Source organism: Pelodiscus sinensis, chromosome 7 (assembly GCF_052426305.1).
Source record: "Pelodiscus sinensis isolate ZL-2025 chromosome 7, ASM5242630v1, whole genome shotgun sequence".
Lineage (NCBI taxonomy): Eukaryota > Metazoa > Chordata > Testudines > Trionychidae > Pelodiscus > Pelodiscus sinensis.
This window is the reverse complement of record NC_143058.1, coordinates 38,310,234-38,331,006: the sequence shown is the minus strand read 5'-3', so window position 1 is coordinate 38,331,006 and position 20,773 is coordinate 38,310,234. Positions and strand designations below refer to the sequence as shown.

General features: G+C 42.5%; 1 protein-coding gene across 3 annotated transcripts in view; it reads left to right on the top strand.

Moving 5' to 3' along the window:
• Positions 1-5,841: 5,841 nt before the first annotated feature.
• COBLL1 (cordon-bleu WH2 repeat protein like 1) overlaps positions 5,842-20,773 on the top strand; it is a 125,083-nt gene continuing 110,151 nt past the window's right edge. Inside the window, exon 1 of one of the 3 annotated variants that reach the window (XM_089779739.1) lies at positions 5,842-5,862. The gene's annotated coding sequence lies outside the window, so the exon portion shown is untranslated. Of the gene's footprint in view, positions 5,863-5,900; positions 6,208-20,773 lie in introns of those variants that run through there. The other 2 variants (XM_075933515.2, XM_014580739.4) reach the window with 2 other exon arrangements.

Here is a 20,773-nt window from a genome sequence, read left to right as displayed (position 1 = left end):
TACACTTAAAATGTAGCAATTCAATGTAGCCAATAACTGCATCAATGGAAAGGATTGTCCCACCTGCATAGGCAATCCACAGGGGCCTACCAAATTCATAGCCATGAAAAATGCATCACGGACTGTGAAATCTGGTCTCCATCCCCCCCCCCCCCCCCCCCCCATAAAATCTGGTATTTTATGTGTGCTTACTATATAGATTTCACAGGGGTCCTGGCCCAAAATGAGATATGAGGTTGCAAAGGGGTCACAAGGATATTTTAGGGTGGTTGAAAATATAGCAGCACAGACAGGTGGCAATACCATACCATATCACCCTTATTTCTGCACTGCTGCCATCAGAGCTGGGTGGCCAAAGAGTGGTGGCTGCTGATTGAGGGCTTAGTTCTGCAGGCCACAGCACAGAAGTAAGGGTAGCAATACCATAGCAGCTTATTCTTACTTCTGCATTTCTGCTGGCTCCGAACATTCTAGAATGTTTGGAACGATAGCCAGCCCTTCATTCTAGAGCTTTGGTTCAGTATCCTCACAACAATGAACCCAGCAGAAGTATGGGATCCAGGATTTTTCATAGGAGATGCTGGAGTGCACAACAATGACTGTCAGTTTCACAAATGGTGTGAAAGGGAGCCAGAAGGTGCTGGAGATCAGGGAAGCAAAGTGGTTCCTGATGGGACTTTTTCCAAAGATGTTTCTAAGACGTTCCTAAGATACCCTGCACTACATACCGCGTTCCCACAGTGACTAGAGACTGAAGATGATGCCAGGCACTGTGGGATACATACCCACAGTGCATTGCTCTTTCTGTTGATGGGAGAGCTAAAAATGTAGCCATGATCTGTTGATATATGGTTGCAGTGCAAATATGTCCTCAGTTTCTCCATTTGAAAAATTGGAATAACAATTGTTAACTACTTTTCAAAGCAATTAATCTTTTCAATAACTATTCAATGTTTTGAGCTGTTTGAAAGATGCTCCAGAAGTGCAAGCTAGTACTATTATACATTTATAGATGAATGCACAATTAAAGTGTGCAATATTCTTCATCTGAAAACCTAATAGTTTAGATTGGCACACAAAAATGTGTGTTCCCACTCACATTAATACTTTCAGTCACATGCAGTTATGTTCACTAAAAACCCCACCCAACTATTGTAATTCAAACATGAGAAAAGGCAACTCTTTAGTAGGATTCTATGCTATATAAGCTGATTGCCTAGTCTATAGCAAAATCACTTACAGATTTTTGTTGGTAAGCAAAAATAAGGGCCTACAAGAGCCCTATATATTATTCAATGTTTTGCCATTATGCTAGGATGCCAAAAGTTTGACTTTGTGTATCCACTTCCTCTATATTGAGAGAATAAGGGAGTTCTGCTTTCCTCCTCATTTAGTAATGTACCATAAAATTAATTTAACATAGGAAACACCCTTCTCTTTCATGCTCCACTCCCCTATTGCTTAATGCTATTCATAATAGCCATTGTACTAAATAGATTATTTTCCATGCACAAAACTGTGTATTAGTTGAGAAAGTAAAGGTAGTATGGTTAAGTATTTCAAAATCAGGAAATGACAACATTAAACTTATAGCAACAAAGTGGGTGAAGTCATATCTTTTATTGGACCAACAGAAATTAGTTCAATAAAAGATACACCCTCCCTTCCTTGTCTTCCTAATATCTTGAGACTGACACACTGCACACAAAATTAAAGTTACATATACAAGTAAATGATAAAATAAATAAATTTTAAATAAACGTTTCCAACTTTGTAAATGGAATACAGTGAAAATGGATGTATACTATTAGATTTAATTTTTAAAATAGCATTCACTACTGGCAATAATGGGCACTACTGCATAAACATTATAACATATTTTACCTTTCTAAAGCTCCTTTCATTCCAAAGTGTTTACATACAGCATTACTGGACTGTAGCTGCCTTTGAAAGAAAGCAACCACCAACATGCTGCCCGGTGGTTGGGTGGAGATGTGGGAACTTTTTCAAAAAAAAATCTGACAACTATCTACTCTTACAAAAAGTGCCACAGGCAGTTGAATGTTTATTCAGAACAGATAGGATCTTGTTTTTATTGATTTCAGTTCTTCATGAAAAACCTGCACTCAGAAAACTTAATGAAACTTTATGTACCTACCTGAGATGATGAACTTTTGCTTACAATACAAAATGGTACTAATAGACCCTGGAGACTGAAGGTTACATTAACAATGGTCAGAACTGTCAACTAATAGTATGTTAAAGAAGTACAGTAGACCAGGACTTGTCACATGGGTTAATGCTTTTGAGTAAATGATTGTGTTACCTCATAACATACTAAAAGAAAGTAATTGTGACAGGTATACAACTAATGACCACTTTACTAAACTGTAACTTCCCAAGTGACAGAGGGACACCTTAAAAACTGCAGATGCATCTGACAAAGCGTTTTTAGCCTTGAACGTTTATGCCAGAATAAATCTGTTCATATTTAGGGTGCTACAAGACTTCTCAGGCTATGTCTACACTACAGAGTTTTTTTCAGAAAAATGGCCATTTTTTAAAAAAAAACTTCACTTACATACACACTGCAATTGCGTTCTTTCGAAAAAAAATCAAAACAACAGAGGGGTTTTTCCGACAGTGGTAAACCTATTTCTATGAGGAAGAAGCCTTTTTCCGAAAGAGCTCTTTTGGAAAAAGGCGTGCGTGGAAGGGGAAGAGGGAGTTCTTTCGAAAGAAGAGGAAAGAAGAAAAAGCAGAGGTGCCCTGGTGGCCACTCCGTCCATAGTAATCGCAGCTTAAATGAGAGAGAGCATCCAGAATGGACGCTATCTTTCGAAAGAGCAGATCACTTTTTCGATGCACTTTGGCAGTGTGGATGCTCTTTTGGAAGAAGTTTTTTTGGACAATCTCTTCTGGAAAAACTTCTTCCGAAAGAAGCCTGTAATCTAGACATAGCATTGTTCTTCCCAAATCAGTCTGAGAAAGAGGAAGAACTTGACTTAAACTGATTGCTTTACAATAAAAGAGTTCGCTTTCAGAGAGAGAGAGTTAACAGACCACTTACCCAGTATTCTCTGGCTGCTATTTTATAGTGGACTTTTGTCCATTATGCAGTGCAGCTACTCTCACTTAGTTTTTATATGAGCAGCATTTTGAAGTCAACACAGAGGCTGTGTCTACACTGCACCCCTTTTCCGGAATAGGGATGCAGATTAGACCAGTCGGAATTGCAAATCCGTGGGGGATTTAAATATCCCCCGCGTCATTTGCATTTACATGGCTGCCGCTTTTTTCCGGCTTGGGGATAAGCCGGAGAAAAGCGCCAGTCTAGACGTGATTCTCTGGAAAATAAACCCTTTTCTGGAGGATCTTTATTCCTACTTGAAAGTAATTCCAGTTGGAATTGCAAATCCGCGGGGGATTTGAAAGTAGGAATAAAAGATCCTCCGGAAAAGGGTTTATTTTCCAGAGAATCACGTCTAGACTGGCGCTTTTCTCCGGCTTATCCCCAAGCCGGAAAAAAGCGGCAGCCATGTAAATGCAAATGCCGCGGGGGATATTTAAATCCCCCGCGGATTTGCAATTGCAATGTGTCTCATTAGCATCCCTTTTCCGGAAAGGGATGCCAATGTAGACACAGCCAGAATGTTCAACCTCACTAAAGAATGATACATTAGGTTACATACAATCTAAAATATCTCAATTACTTTTAATATAATTTTAATAGAGCTTTTCTTGGAGGATGGCCTGCAGGCATTCAACCTGTGGTATACTGTCCATTTGATTAACAACCAGGGGTTCAAATGAAGAAATTTGGTGTGAGAAGGGAAGCACCTCTTCTGCTCCTCTCTTTGGCTTGGGTTTCCCAGTGAATCTTTTCCTCTTTGACTGGGAGATCTCCCTCAGGGTTGAAGGTTCTGGAATGTGTTGACACTGGATTCCTTATGTTTGGTGTTGGTGTTGAAAGTTTATGCTAATACAGCTGTGTTTCTCCCTATCATTACTGAGTTTCTCTCACTGGCACTAGCAAGTGATTCAGTAGATGGCATACTTTTTTTTAACTGATACTGAACCCAAGCTCTAGAATGATATTAGGTATGACCAGTATGCAGTATATTTTAAGAGTCATATAACATTGAGTTTCTGGCCATTTGGGTGGTGTCCTGTGACTATTGTAACTAAAAATCCCATTAAATTTACTTAAGACCAGGGATTTTCATACTACTATGCCATATTTGCATTGTAGTTATTCTGCCTATCTAAAAACTGTCTGAATTATTAGTGGGATATGGTAGTCTTCACTTTCAGTTTTAAGTAGTTGAACAAGCTAGTATTTTACACCTCAAAGTAGCTGCAGTTTACTTGTGGGTGAAATATTCATTAGAATGGCCCTGATTCCACCCAACAATCAACATGCCAGTGCATTAGTTTATTTTGTAGCATATCAGGATATCCTAGCACTGAATGTGGATATTTGATTCCACCTGAATCACTCAGGCACTATTCTAGAGGCAGAGAGCAGAGAATTATGTAGTGGCTAAAAGTGGCCTGACATGCCTTTTCAACCTCACACAGACCCAGAAAGGGAGGCATTTGCAATTGTCCCCTCGGTTATCGGAACAATCAAGAAAAAAATAACTGGAGGAAACAAATGGTGAAAGAGATTTCCATATGGACTCCTGGATCATGCTTCAATTTACAGGGAGGGATTCAATGGATACTATTTCTCAGGAGGCTGCACTATGGAGTGGGTATGGGAGTTCATCTGATTAATCATATTTTTTGGTGTGGCAAAGTGAGACAGACTATAGGAGGGTGTGCTTACTGATGTTATGTGATTATATAGACAGTGGGTATCCACACACCTGTGGTCTGACTGATCAGTCAGTATCAATCCTAGGTACTCTTTATTGTAAAAAGAAAGTACAGTTGAGGAAAACACCCACAGTATAAGGGAAAGTGTAACATATAGACAATGTCTGTTTTATTTTTCACAGAATTATTTCATACAATGTAAAATTTCCTTGTGAGTGCTACCACTAGCACTAGTTGTTTGTTCTACTGGCAAAGTGAAAAACCAATGAAAAAATGAAATGATAAATACTATATTGTGAACATATGAATAAAGAATTATATTTTATTGAGACTTGTTAAACTCCTGTCTATCGGTTAGATTCACAACACATTACTAGTGCAGACACTGCATTGTTGGACAATGTTAGTTACACACTGAAGACTACAACACAGCAGTTCTCTCATATAATCAAGATTAAAGTGCAGTCATGTACAGGACACAAACAACATGAAAACATTAATCTGCTGTAGAACAATAGTTGTTACTTGCAACAGTGGGGGTGGGAAGGAAACGTGATTAAACTGACAATGTCTCCATAAAACCCCATTTAAATTTCCTGAAGAAAATAACTTTTTAGTTTAATTCATCATATGAGTTTTTTGTAACGCCAACATTATGCTAGTCCACGAGAATAACGAAAAACCCACCCTCTGGCTTATATTTGGAAAGCAGCAACAAGGCAGTCTGGGTGCTTTCTGATTAATCAGTTTCAATTTTGCTTGCAGCTGCGTCCAATTTTAATTTTGCGCAGCCTGAACAACTAAGGGGGAGCGGGGGTGCAGAAGGGACAGAGATTAACACTACAGACTCTCTCCTCTAGTTCTACGACTTGCGCGAAACAGGCAAGAACGCGTGTCTCTAACAGCGACTAGGTCTGATGGTTGGCTCGGAGGGAAGAAGGGGTGTGAGCGGGACCTTTGCCTACAATCCCTACGTGGTCTCTCTCTGCGCACCTCCTCCCCTCCCAGGAGAACGCGGGCCCGCGGCGGTAGCAGCCTGTGGTGTGTAGCGAGAACACTCCGGAGCCTTGGCTGTCTCCGCCCTCCCCACCTGTAGGACTCTCCGCACGCCCTAGTGGTGGGACCGGGGAAGCGGGGCCCGTAGCAGCGGCTCAGGCGCTGTGCTGGGGGAAGAGGAAAATTCCAGCGCGGAGGAGGCCAGCTCTGCCCCCGCCTCCCCTGAGCAGGGCGCGCGAGAGGCTGGGCTGCGCTGGCCCGGCTCTCGGGGCGGAGCGGGGCAGCGCGGGGACCCAGTGGACTGCCCACGGCGGACAAGGCAGCGGAACCGCGGGTGCCGCAGGGGGCGGCTCCACGTGCCAAGTTTTCTCCGCGCCGCGGTTTCCCAAGGTGGGGTTTGTAACGCGGGCTGGGGCCGCCGCGCTCCGCCTGGGGCGCCCCATGGTTGCCGGGGGGGAGGCAGCATGTGTTCCGGGCAGGGCTGGCGCGGGGCAGCGACGTCTCCCGGAGCCCTTCTCAAACAGGTGGTGGGGAGGCGTGCAGCCGAGACTTGTGCCGAGCCGCCTTCCAGCCAGCTCGGATCCCGGCCGGGCCAGAACTGTCCCGGGGGGCCACGCTGTGCTCGCCCGGCAGAGGCGCTGGACGGCCGCGTCTGGCGGGCGGGGGCAGCCCTGCCCCCTTCCGACTCAGCACGACTGGTTGCGTGTGCGAGGGACCCCGTTGTACGCGGGCACCGCCGCTCTCTGCCGCCGTCCTTTGCTTGCCATTGCCGGCGAGGTTGTCCGGCCGTGCGCGGCTTGGAAAGTGGCAGTTCAGCTGAGGAAGGGGGGAGGGTAGGTGCGCACAGCACCTGGCTCGGGAGCAAAGCTGCCACCCTCGGCAACGGGCAGCTCTACAAAGGGGCCATTGTGGGACTGCAGCTCTGAAAGGCAATACCTGGGCACGGTTATGGCTGCGCTCCGGGATGAGGCAGCTCTCGGGGCAATGAGTCAGCAGCAGGGGCTGCAATTTGTGCCTCTGCCGGGCGGCATGAGTGCAATCGAACGCCGTAAATGCTTTGCTCTGGCTTTTGTTTTTCGCCCTGCAAACCATCTCGAAAGGGATACGATTTAAGAGAGCAAACAGGGCTGCTGACCGCTCTGGTTGGCTGGCAGATACGAAGTCATTGGGTTGTTCAGCGATCACTTGCTTCGCTCTCCTCAGTGCTCTTTCGATGTCACCTGAAGAGTTCATGTGACGGAATCTGTAAACAAACAAGCCGATCGCAGTTAGCGTTTGTGAAAACAGAGTGGGGGCGGGGGCGAAACTGTTAATCCCGAACTATTTTTGGGAGAAACAGTTCTGAAGAGGAGATTAATTGGAGACGAATATAAGCGCTGACTTTGTCAAGAATCTGAACTAAAGCTACGAAGCAAAAGAAGCAGAACTTTCATATGCTCTTTCGCTCTCGAAATAAGTTATTCTGTGATATTAAGGACATTTTAATCAAACAGCTAATAAACAAGAGCATTTGTCTTCGTTTTAGGTGTTTGGAAAAAAATAAGGTACTTGGAATTCATATTGGGATTATTTAGTGGGTGAGGCTCTAATTTTCCTTTGAACGTTACTGAAAGGAATTTGTTTAGAAGCAAGTCAGAACCTGCTTATTCCTATCATTGTCTGTGTCAGTGTTGGCGATAGACCAGAAAAGTATCAGGACCCCAAAACTTTAGTTACAGTTCTAGTTAATAAACACTTAATTATGTAGAAGAAACACCCCGGTACTCTTTTTAGCCCAAACTTTTCAGTAATATGCTAATGTATGAAAGCCAGGAAATGAACTGAATAGTGGGAAAAATGTGGCTAATTGTTCAGATCTTTAGCAATTGTGCCATGGGAAATGTGCAAAGTGCATAGACGGCATCACTATGGAAAAACAAAAACCTAAGCACAGTTTTTAAACTTGTCCTCTTTTTAACAATCTAAAAACCTTTTAGTGTCCCAGATAAGAAACTTGGCTTTTTATTTTCTTGACAGTGCTAATTAGAAATACCATTGGTGCAGACCAGTTATTTTAGTTGTAGATATTTTTAGTTCTGTTTCTAATGCTGTAACACTATAGTAATTCATTTTTTATGTTCTTTATCTGTACAGTTCAGCTCATGAACCATCAATCATGGATTTTTCTTGAAAAAATTTAGTAATACTGTATTGGATGGAATTGACATATACACTTATTTTGTTTCTTTTAATACACCCCTACCCCCCTTGAATATAGCCAAATGAAAGTTTTCATTGTGGAAGAAAATACAGTAATGTGCAATCTTAAAGAACCCAACTCCTGTCAAACAAAATCACTCTTGTTGTCATTTAAGGAGTTGGGGAGTTAAGAGGAATCAGTGGAAATGGCAGAAAGGGGAGCATTATTGGCCTGAACCCTGTAACACCCATTCACTTTTAGAGGCTTTACGTGTTCAGCCTCCTTGATAATCAGGCCATATATTCCAAAAGTAATATGAAAATTGGGAAGTAAATTGTAAGTGAGCGCACATGTAAACATAAACACATTCTGGAATGTGAGATTATAAATGGGACTGCAGCTATTTGATTTATGATTATTAAATAGTAGAAATACAATTTGGATTTATAAATAGATTTGTTTCAAGTCCCATATTTCTACTTCCAGTATGAATCTATTCAGAATGGGTATTTATAAAATTACAGCTTTCTACCAGTTCTGTACTTATTAGTAAGTCATTAAGAACTTATATTTTCCCATCTTTTAAACAGCTCTGAGTTAGAACAGTAGAAGGCTTTATCTTGTGGCTACAAGATGTCTGGCATGGAAACTTAAGTTGTTGCTCAAGTAAAAGAGCAAGCATGTGATAATGTGAGAACATGCACATATTGCATTATAACTAGTTCTGAAGTCTTTAAATTCCTTGTTAGTATCAAACCATTCTTTAAAAATGAAACAATTTCAGTTCTTAGTTTCCTTAGGCCTGAAACACCATAGCGCGTCATGTTACTTTTGACTTATAAAAAACCAAAATTCAAGTCATGTTTTTGCTGTAAATCAGTGAATAGCTTTTTTGCCCCCTCAGTACTACTTAAAATAGCTGTCAGCAAGTGCTTTTCTTAAAACACCTAGCTAATAAAATTTACTCTGTTTAATCCTGCGGGCATATTTACAGACAATGTAATAACTCTGAAATAACTGTTGCTTTGAAAATTAATGTTATCCTTTCTTCCTAGCTCATTGCTCATACAGGGACCGAGTTGTAATTTTAATTATTTCCTGAAGAGGATCTGAGTTTGCTGACAAAACAATTGAGTATGAAATAAATGTCTGTTACAGTTATTCTTGAATACAACTCTTTCTATCTGCTAAAAGATCCAACTGAACTGGTAATTTTCTTAGGAATGCAGAATCATCATTTATCATAGATTTATACTTTCTTACATAATAAAAATACTTCTACCAACCAGAATTTATATTTCAATTTAAATTTTGGAAGCTTTATATATTTTCAACTTTATACCAAAAAATGCACCGAGACTCATTGGTGTTTTGTTTTATTTAAAATATTTTTTTACCCCACCTCTCTATTTAAAATATTTGAGGCAGCTTACAAAATTTTAAAATGCAATATATAGTGTGTCTGTCTGTGTCTGTATATATGTAAAATAAAAGACCCCCCAAGGGGGGCATTAAACCTGCTAAGACGCATCCAGATGAGAGAGACTTATGCACATGCTTGCTCGCTCTCTCTCTCTCTTGCTCTCAAGCACCAATAAAACCACTGGTAACAAGAGTGTCTTTAGCCGGGTACTGAGTCAATGGTGGCATTGGCGCCAGGGTATTGTCCTGGGGGAGGGAATTCTATAGTTGGGGAGCAAAAGCTGAGAAGGCTTTGATCTGCGTAGATGTCAGCCTTTTCTCCGGAAGTGGAGGAATATGGAGTAAAGTCTCCCCAGCTGACCTCAATCCCTGAGTTCATAGGGGAGGAGAGAGTCCTTCAAGTACCCTGGTCCCAAACTGTTATGTGCTTTCTATTGTCCAAAATATCCTTTAGAATCGGGACTATTTTCCCCTACATAATTTTCCCCCAACGTAAGGGACACTTTTTCCTTCTCCTTTGTTTCACCTGGAGTAGAAAAAATAGCTATTTTTATTTATTGCATTGAAATAGTGGATCTTAATTCTGACATTCTTCTCTCTCTCTGTATGCCTTGTTCTCCAGTGATTCTGAGACTTCTGTGCAAGTAGAGGAATTGGAATCTAAAAGCTAAGATACTTTATACAGTAATTATGTCATGAACTTGGTTTCAAATGACATGGTGCTCTTTTTTGTTTGCTTTTGAAAAATACTTCAATTTTTCAAGCGCATTGTATGAGAACCACTGAATTAGTTTAAAACTATGGGCTGGGACCCCATTTTAATTGGGGTTACTAGGGCTGATTTAGATATGCTGGGGCCAAGGGCCAAAGTGGCAGCCCTACCACCTAGAAGCCCAGGGCTTTAGATCTGGGTTTTGGAGTTCATTATAGGCCCCCTGCTGGTGAGAGTTCCTCCTCACATCATCTGGAGTCACGCAGTAACTTTTTTGTTGTCAGAGGGGGTCATGGTGCAACACAGTCTGAGAACTCGTGAACCAGTCTAATAACTTAGACTGGGGTCGGCAACCTACGGCAGGTGAGCTGATTTTCAGTGGCACTCATGGCGGGAGCTCAACCCTGCCCCTTCTATTCTGTGCAGCTGCCGGAGCCCTCCCTCTTCCCCAGCAGCAGGTTAGGCTGCAGTGGGAAGAGGTGGTGCTGCAGCTCCTCAGCCATGCCTTTGGGACTGGCCCAGGACCACATGGCTGTGGCAGGTGCTACAAGAGGGTACGAAGCTAGGTAAGCATCCTCCCTCATGCCCAGACCTCTGCAAGCCAACCCCCCTCACTCCCTTCTTTCTTGCCAAGTGCACCCCCAGCTTGCTCTGATACCCACTTTTGTTCCTGCAACCTCCCTCCTGGCTAGACGCCCTACCCCCATCCTGGTCCTGCCCTCTCCCCCCCGGCCTGGCTAGACTCCTATCCACCCCTCTTTCTCTCTCTCCCCCCCCCCCCCCACTCTTGCATCCATTACTGCTCTTGCACCCTCCCTCCTGGCCACATACTGCACCCTCCCTTGCTCCTGCTCCCTCCACCTGGCCAGACACCTTACTCCCAGCCTGCTTTAACACTTTACCTGCTACCCAGACTTCACAACCTCTCCCCCTTTTGCTCCCCACCTCCCTCCAAGATCCTGCACCCCATCCCTATTCCACTCTCTGGCAGCCCTGTCTTGCACACTGAACCTCTCTTTTTTTTGTTCCTACCCCAGAGCCTAAAGGAGTCCATAAAATCACTAATTCCAGAATCCCAGAAAACTAAATCTGGCCTATGGGAAACCCCGAACCTCAGTTTCCCCCTGTCCCTTTACCCTCACCCTATGAGGCAGGAGTGTCAGAGGAGTGCGGTGTCTCAGTTGGAGACCACATCAGAGAGGATTGGGGATTTTCGGTGACATTGTTTTGCTTCTTGCGTGTGTGGCCCCTGACTGATTCTTCTGTGGATCAGTGGCCTCTGACCCAAAAAAGGTTCCCCACCCCTGCCATAATAAAGAAAACATTAAAACCTTTTGCGTTGGGCATAATATTTTACTTTACTTAAAATGAAGTATGATAAACTAACATGAGAGAGTTAAAACGCTTAATCTGTTTAATAATTTAAATTAAACTATTCTCCCTAGCTCCAGCTGGATCAGTGACCATATTTTCTGTATCCAGTGTACCTCTTTCCCTTCTTCCCCCTACTCTGGTACGCAGATCCGTAAATAGAAGTGAGAGTAAGTTAAATGTTGGCTCTCCCCTTCTGAAAGGTTGCGGACCCCTGACAGGCATTTGTGTGTGGTGCTTCATCACATCTATTACTGTTCATATTGTTCCATAATTGTGATAGTTGCTGCCACCATCTAACTCTGGGTTGATAATGGCTTAACTTTCTAGCCTTTTTATTTCTTAACTTCTGAACAGGAGAATCTAATGAAATGATTTTGTACCCCAATACAACTCTTAGTCCTCTCTATTTGACTGAAGTTGTTGGAAAGATTGTGTAATCAAAGGACAGCATTTGAAACTGATTTTTTTCGGCTAAATAGAATAACAGCATTATGCCTTTTTCTTACTCAGGTGGACATACAGGCAATGCCCCTGTTAATTAGCACGCAGTTGTTTGTTTAAAAATGCATTTCTATTACCGTCTCTAGAAAATTTGTGTCCAGCAATTGCATTGAACGCAAACATTTGTTGTTGTTAAATTTTAAATCTGACTAGGAAATTGTTAAATGGTGGCTTATGTGTGTTTGTGGTTTTTTTTGTTTTTTGTTTTTTAATAAAGCTGGAAATATTTTTGTGTTTTCACACTGGGATAATGGTCTTCCAGTGAGGCTGGTGTGACTCCCTGGCTGGGCTGGAGAAGCCCCTCATGATATGGGTATAGGGCTGGCCCCACCATGCTATGGGCTGCTCTAGCCAGGGAGGCCAAGAGAAACCTGCCTGCGCCAGCACAGTAGGTCTGGCAGGACTGTAGTAGCCTTTAACCCGCTGCACTGGTTAACTGCTTGCCCAGTAAGCATCACCCTGTAAAGGTGATGATACCTAGCTAACCCATTGCATCCTTACTTAACTGATGTATTTACCTGACTTTGTTTCCCATACAAGTCCATCACAGCACAACAGGTGGCAAAAGTTGCAAAGAACGAAACATGAGAAATTTCCCAAGGCTAAATGTTTGCATGCAGTCTTCTGCTTATTGAAGGGAAAAATTAATCATTTGATAGGGCAATTTGAAGTAGTTTCTTTTGGTATCTCTGGGGCATAGGGAGGGAAAGGGGGGTGACATAAGCTGGTACATTTTCAGCATAATCTAAGTTGGTAGAAGACAAGCAAGTAGATCTTGTGCATATGTTGGTAAATTGGAGGCAATTATGCAAATAACTATACAGCTAAACTAACATGACTCTTTTCCCCACTTCTAGGATTAATTTGTACTCAGTTGTATTAATTTAAAATTAAAGATAAAATATGTAATAAACTTCTGACAGAACACGTTTTCTTTCTGAACAAAAGTGTTACAACATATCTTACAGCAAAAAGCAGACTTATGCCTAGTCTGGAGAAAATTCTCTTTTTACTGGAGGGGTAGAAACTAAACTTGGCAAGAGAGAAGAAGAGGTGGCTGACACATCAATTTCTGCAGTATTTATTTAATTTCAATTTTTTAAAAAAGTAGACATCTAGCCTTTATTGGTTTGAAAAATCACTTTCTAACTTTGTATTTGCAGATTCAGTAAGATAACTGGAGACTGATTCATCTCTGCTGTTCTATTTTTAATTGGTTAAAGTAGATTAAAATAATAGAGAAAATTTAGGTTTTTTTTGTTTTTTTTGTTTTTTTTTAAGTTGCTCTCATTACAAATCTCAGCGCCTCATTCTGTGGCAATGAGAAGAGGTAAAAGCAGAAATGTATTTGAAAAGTCTTCATGCCTTTATGCAGGCCTAGAGCCAGCCAGTCAAAAGTTTGTGTATGAAGCTTAGCTTATGTGAGGGGCAGGGTTGGGGGGCAGGAAATTGGTACTCACTATGCAATGTGTCCTAGTGGTATTTTGTAGTCCTGAGAGGTTAGATACTCTTAATTTATTCTATACCAAAACAGATGACTCCCTGTTCTTTTCAATAAATCTTTAATTTCCTTCTGCACTTTCCTGCCACTTTGACAAGAAGGCGTTGTACAGGCAGTCCCCGAGTTACGCGGATCCGACTTATGTCGGATCCGTACTTGCGAACGGGGCTTTTCTCGCCCCGGAGGATGTGGGTGGCGGGACCGCCCAGACACGCCACGGTCCGGCCGCCCGCGTCCTCCGGGGCGAGAAAAGCTGCTCCGCGTCTCCTTGGTCTGCTGCGCGTATGGGCGGTCCCGCCGCCCGGGTCCTCTGTGGCTTTGCTCCGCGTCTTCCTGGTCTGCTGGGGCGCCCCCCCCCCCACTCCAGCAGACCAGGAAGACGCGGAGGACCTGGGCGGGGGGACCGCGGGGTCCTCCACGGAAGATTTGCTACGTGTCTCCCTCGTCTGCTGGGGGCCCCAGCAGACCAGGGAGATGCGGAGAAAAGCCGTGGAGGACCCGGGCGGGGGGACCGCCCAGACGCGCCGCGGTCCCGCGGGGTCCTCCACGGCTTTGCTCTGCTCCCCGCCAGCAGACCAGAGAGACGCGGAGAACCCAGGCGGCGGGACCGCGGCGCGTCTCCCTGGTCTGCTTGGGGGGTGGGGTGCAGCTAGTGCGCCCTCCCCCCTCCCCCAGCAGACCAGGCTTTTCTCAGGGATGCCTGTGGTAGAGCAGCTGGGGCGCTGTTGGTTGGTCCCGCAGTGCCGCTCTTGGCGCTACTGGCCCAACCTGGCAGCACCCCAGCTGCTCTGCCCCAGGCGTTCCCAAGTCAGCTGCTGCTGAAACTGATCAGTGGCTGATTCCAGGAAGCCCGAGGCAGAGCCAGTTCCGACTTACATACAGATTCAACTTCAGAACAAACCTACAGTCCCTATCTTGTATGTAACCCGGGGACTGCCTGTATTATGAAAAAATTGATAGTGAGGCTATGCTTTTTTTTTTTTTTTTTTTTTTAAAGAAAAAAAAACAGACTAGCTTTTATGACCTTTGAAGTACAAAAAAACTACTTCATCACTGGGAACACTATTGACACAAATAATATTGCTGATTCTTACAATTGTATTGCAAGTGGACAGATCTGGTTTTATTTCTTAAACATAGTGATTAGAGAGAAAATGTGAAATGGCACTTCACTTTTTACAAAGAGTATGCAGTACAGGCAGTCCCTGGGTTACATGGATCCAACTTACATCGGATCCCTACTTACAAACCCTGTACTAGCTGCTTCCCCCCAGCAGACCAGGGAGACGCGAAGCTAGCGCCCCCCCCTCCACCCCCGAGCAGACCAGGGAGAGGCGGAGCAGCTTTTCTCAGCAGACACCTCAGCTTGAGAATAAAGGACTGAGGGAAGTGAGGTGTGGGAGAATAAAACTGAGCTCTGGAGAAATGTTTGGCTAGAATTTCCCCTACAATATGTACCAGTTCCGACTTACATACAAATTCAACTTAAGAACAAACCTACAGTCCCTATCTTGTACGTAACCCGGGGACTGCTTGTAAGCACAAAGGGAACTGATGAGAGATGCCTGTCAATACACCACAGGGAAGACACCGTGTAACTTTGATCTCCCCTGGTATGTAGTTGCAGAGGAAGAGTTGAAAACAGACCCAAATGTACAGGCACTCCCCGAGTTACGCAGATCCAACTTATGTCGGATCCGCACTTACGAATGGGGCTTCTCGCCCCGGAGCTCGCAGGCAGCGGGACCGCCCAGAGCATAGCGGTCCTGCCACCTCGACCTCCGGGGTGAGAAAAGCTGCTCTGGGTGCCCCTGGTCTGCTGGGGACCGTCTCTAGCAGACCAGGGACACCTGGAGCAAAGCCGGGGAGGCGGAGGGGTCCCGCGCCTCTGAGGCTTTGCGCTAGCAAAGCTGGGGAGGCGCGGGACTCAGCCGCCGCTGGGGTGCTGCCGAGTTGGTCCTGCAGGGACCTACCTGGCAGCCCAGCTGTTCTGTCCCAGGCTCGAGATTCAGCCGCTGTTGAAACTGATCAGTGGCTGATTCCAGGAAGCTGGGGGCAGAGCAATTCTGCCTCCAGCTTCCTGTAGTCAGCCCCTGGTCAGTTTCAGCAGCAGCGGCTGAATCTGGAGCCAGTTCCGACTTACATACAAATTCAACTTAAGAACAAACCTATAGTCCCTATCTTGTACGTAACCCGGGGACTGCCTGTACTCCAGAGGCTCAAAAATTAGAACCCAAAATTTAACATTGATTTAAAACCATGAGACTTTGAAATCTCCTGATTTTCATGAGCATTGGGATAAAATGGGGTGTAGGAGTGTGGTGCAGATATAAGGGGGGAAGGTTCTTGTACGGATTTGTTGTCTTCCATACAAATCTTCAGAAAAATGGAGACCGTTATATTCAGCTATGTTGAGTCTAATGATGTGGTATTTTAAAACTGATTTATATACAAGATCTTTTGTAAACACTAACATCTCATTAATTTTATTAGACTTTTCAACGTTAAGCCAACAAAATTGTTGTACCTATACGACAGTGCTAAAGGCTTACATACAACTATGAACCCTCAGTTACGAAATTCCGTTAATGGTGTGAGATCCTCTAAAAGCCAAGTTCCCTCTAGTGGTAATTATGAAAGAAATGGGAAGCTCATTCGCATCACTGAAAATCTAGGAGTACAGCTTTCATTTTATTAAACTGTATGGAATTATCTAGTAACTATCCATGTTAAATTATGCAGTTTACAGAATGCATACCTATATCAAACTTTATGGAAGTGTGACACTTCAGTAGATGTGTATGAGGTAAGGAACATTTTTATGGGTGAAAGAGAGCAAGACCTTTCTGCTTTATTATGCTAATTAGAAGCCCTGGCTAGAATTAGATGGCACATACCTTAAACTGACCAAAATCCAGTGTCAGATCACTTTTACAATTCCATTTCTGGTCCTCTCTTGGTCCTCTCAATTGTTGTGAAATACATAAATAAATTCTTAAATGCCCACATGGGAGTATGATTAATAAACACAGTTCCTCTGGTGTTCTAACCATTAGTGTGGTCTTAGATAAAATTGTATATATTGTTATCTTAAGGAGCACAGAAGATAGTTTTAGTAAACAAACAAAGAATCCCTCCCCCCAAAAAAAAACCAAAAACAAAAAACTGGCAACAGGATAAAGTACAAGTTTGTTATAAAAGGTTTTTTCCTGCATATTTGTAACAAATTGACAATTTTTCTATTGCTAGAATTTATAAAAAGCCACGTTTGCTTACTATTAATGATTCAATGTTTACCTGCCATACAGATAATTGAGCTGATATAACTAGCACTTTTTAGATAGCTGTCATATATGGAGCTTTATATTGGATCCTCAAAGACAACAGTTCAAATGGGAAACGCTTCAAAACAAAGCTATTCGCTAGGAATTATTTTGGAGAAATTCTCAGGCCTGTGTATACTGTGGGTAAGACTAAAATGATCATGATGGTCCTTTAGATTTTATAAATCTGTTTTATAGGTACCTGTAAGTTACAGTAGATTTAATCATACTTTCTCTCCATTATGACTTTTTAAACTTTTAGTGTCTAACTGCTGCACTGGTTTTCTGATTCATGTTCACATTTCTACCGGCTGTCTGAATGTAGGAATTCCTTTTCACTCTGAGTATTGCTGATTCTATATACGGTTGTAGAACTCAGTTGGTATTGGCAAGTTGACATCCAGGCATTTGTGGATGAAGAGGAACCTAGATGTTGATTCTGAGATCCCTATAGAGCTCTATAGCCACATCTTGTCTTAGTAATATGAAAAGGAAATTCTCTGACTGTTCAGCAGGCAACAGTGGAGAGTTAACACATTGCTTTCAGCTGTCTCCTGGATATTCAAACACAGGGATTATTTAAGATGAATATTCAGCTGCAGTGCAGTCCTGCAATTTGAATTTTAACTCTGTGAACCAAAGGTCTGTTTGTCAATTCCTAAAAATTCAATTGGATTTAGATATAAAATATTCTGTAGTAAAACCTGAATTGCTACAGGCTAGCACTTTCTAATACCGATATGTAGTTATGTCCTCAAATAAAAATACCTTGTGTGGCAGGGGGAATGACCTGGCTAACACAACATGAGATATAATAGAATTGGAAGTTACTTAATTGGATAAAAACTGATGTAATTTTCTAGCAAGTGAGACCTAATATGTACATGTAGAGGTTTATATTAAAACATCAGTTAATACTGTGCCTCTTCATTGTAAGGAATAGAAGGACTCTTTGAGATTAAGGATAGGCCTTTCATCTCTCTCATAAATACTGTCATGGAGTTAAAAAAAAACATGTCAGCTGTTCAGCAAGATGAGTTGTTTGCTCTGTTTTCTTTCACTGGCATTGGGAGCCCCACCTGAATATTTGTAGCTGAAGTTAGTCATGCTAAGATAAAACACTTGCTGTGCTAGGTTTTTAAAATTTACTGTTGCTTTACAGAGGAGATGAGTTGGCTTTTTTTATAAAAGTATTCAATATCCAAGGAAATATGTGGAGAGAATTGTTCTTTTTCCACCTCAGTTCTGTAAATAGAACTGGTTGGTGGTGGTATGGAAAATGTGGCTAAATCTTATTAAAAAAGACATCTTTGAACAACCCCCAGAGCAGAGTAAACAATGCTCACTCTGTGCTACAGTAAGGAAAGTCATGATCTTAAATTCTTTCAAATGCCAGTGGCTGTGCAGTTTCCATTCTTTGCTCTGTGTCTTTTCTATTGAGTAACACATTGATTTATGTTCTAAACAAATTGCATCTAAAATGAACAGTATTAGAAACTTGAATAGTGTGCCTTTCTTTATGGTGCAGTCTCAATTTTATCGTTCTGAATTACCCTTTTTAATTCTTGTGTTTTTAAGACCATTGGTGAACTGTGAACACTTACTTTTTTTCTCCCAGTCATTCATCTGTAGGCCCCTTGCTACCACTTGGGCATTCAATTTCTCCTTGACCAGGAGCTTGGAATGAAATTAAAGTGTGTGACTCTCAATGTTTATTACAAAATTAAAAAATACACAGGCTAAAAAAACCAATGTGAATATTGACTACACCTAAACATGGCACCAGACATTGCTAGGGTTGTCAGGTGTCCGGTATTTTTGCCTCCTGTCCGGTTTAAAAAAAAATCAGAAAAAACTGGACACCAAAAATGTCGGGTATTTTCTGTTTTTATTTTTTTCCCCCCGGCCAGGAGGCAAAAATCCCAGGTGGTTACCAGGTTCTGCAGGGGAGCTGTCCTGCCTAGAGCATGAAGACAAGATGGAGGACAGCCGCCAGCAGCCTGTTAGGGCAAAAAAGCGTCAAAAGCATTTCTTAAAGGGACAACATTAGGTGGGTTTTTTGGCTCAACTTTGGTCCCCGTCCCCCTCCTTTTTTTTCTCAACAGATTTTTTTTTTTCCCCTGGTGGTTGGTTGGTTTTTTTGGGGGGGGGGGGGTAAAGGGGGGATGTTCAGTACTTTGGTTAAACCATCTGGAAACCCTAGACGCTGCTCACATCTTTCCTGGCTGCTTCCACCCACCAAACTAATAATTCCTGGCTCCATCTCCAGAGTTTAAAAATGGCCAGCTTGAATGAGTTTGAAACATGACTTCAAAAAGGCCTTGTTTGCCAAGACTGAATCCAGTGCAATTTTTTTTAATAGCACATATAAACCTTTGGAAATAGTGACTTATGGAACTGCTGAAGCTTCATCATATGAAATAACAAACTAGAATTGTATGTATTTATCTCTCTGTAGCCTTTGTAGTAAATCTGATCATTTTACTAGATGAATGCTACGATGAAAAGTGTATGATGGTGCAGCCCCAAAGCTGCTTTCTGGAGTCAACAACTGTTAGGCCTCAGTTGCCCTGTTCTCATCAAATTGGAAAGACCAAATCCTGGTCTACACTAGGGCTACGTCTACACTGGCGCGTTCTCACGCAAAAACTCTTTTGCAGAAGAGTTCTTCTGCAAAAACTCTTCCAGAAGAGAGCGTCTACACTGGCACGTGCTTTTGCGCAAGAGCATCCATGCCAGTGTAGACGCTCTCTCGCACAAGAAAGCTCTGATAGCCATTTTAACCATAGGGCTTTCTTGCGCAAGAAATTCATGTTGCCTGTCTACACTCGCCTCTTGCGCAAGAACAGTTGCGCAAAAGGGCTTATTCCTGAATGGAGCGTCAGAGTTCTGGCGCAAGAAGCCCTGATTTCATACATTAGAACATCAGTTTACTTGCACAAGAACACGCGGCCAGTGTAGACAGGCAGCAAGTTTTTGCACAAGAACGGCCGCTTTTGCGCAAGATTGCGCCGGTGTTGACACAGCCTAGGACTTTATTTCGAAATAATAACCCTCTTGGTCAAATTTATCAGCGGAGCATCCACACTACCATGCCCATTATTTTGAAATAACAGGCTGCTTATTTGGAAATCTGTAGCTATGCTTTTCTTGAGGAATAACACCTTCTGAAATAGTTATCTTGAAATACTGGTAATGTGGATGCTCCAGTGCTGCTATTTTGAAATAACTACTCTCCAGAGTAATTTGAACTTATGACTCCCCAGTGCTTCCGGGTGCTCTAAGTTGAGGTAGCATGTCCACATTAATGGAGTCTGTCTTGGACGAATTTCAAGTCTTCTCTGTAGTAGGGACAGGCTATTTCAATTGTGTAAAATTGGGTGTTTCAAAATAGTTTCCTATTATAGACATGGCTCAAGTGACTAGGTTTCTCAAAACCTGTCTGTGAGTACCACTTGCATTTGAGGATTAAGCGAGGTATGTGAAATTGTGGCCCAATTGAGGTAACTGGAATGCACTCGTATGTTTGCATGTATTTCAGGACACACTTAACACCATTTGTACTGCACTAATATTTACAATTTTTTTTTTAACTTCCATCAGGGAAATGCTTCTATATTGGTATTTATGTTTAGAAAACCATTAGCACAGGCATTTATTTGGGACAGGGTGCATTACTTTTGATTTTATTGTTAGTTTTATAACTAATACATGGCAGTAATACTGTGATTAAGCACAGGATGTCAAATGATCATGTTACAATCTTATTAACTGCATTAGGAAGCCCCAGGAATTATTTTAGAATGTTGGACAATTTTCCAAAAGAAATATGCAAGGTAAGAATTAATTCATATTTGAAGCTTATTTTTCCCCTTTTAAGAATATTTCAGTTTACTGAATAATTACCTCATAATTTTATTCTTTCTAAATGGAATAAGTGAATT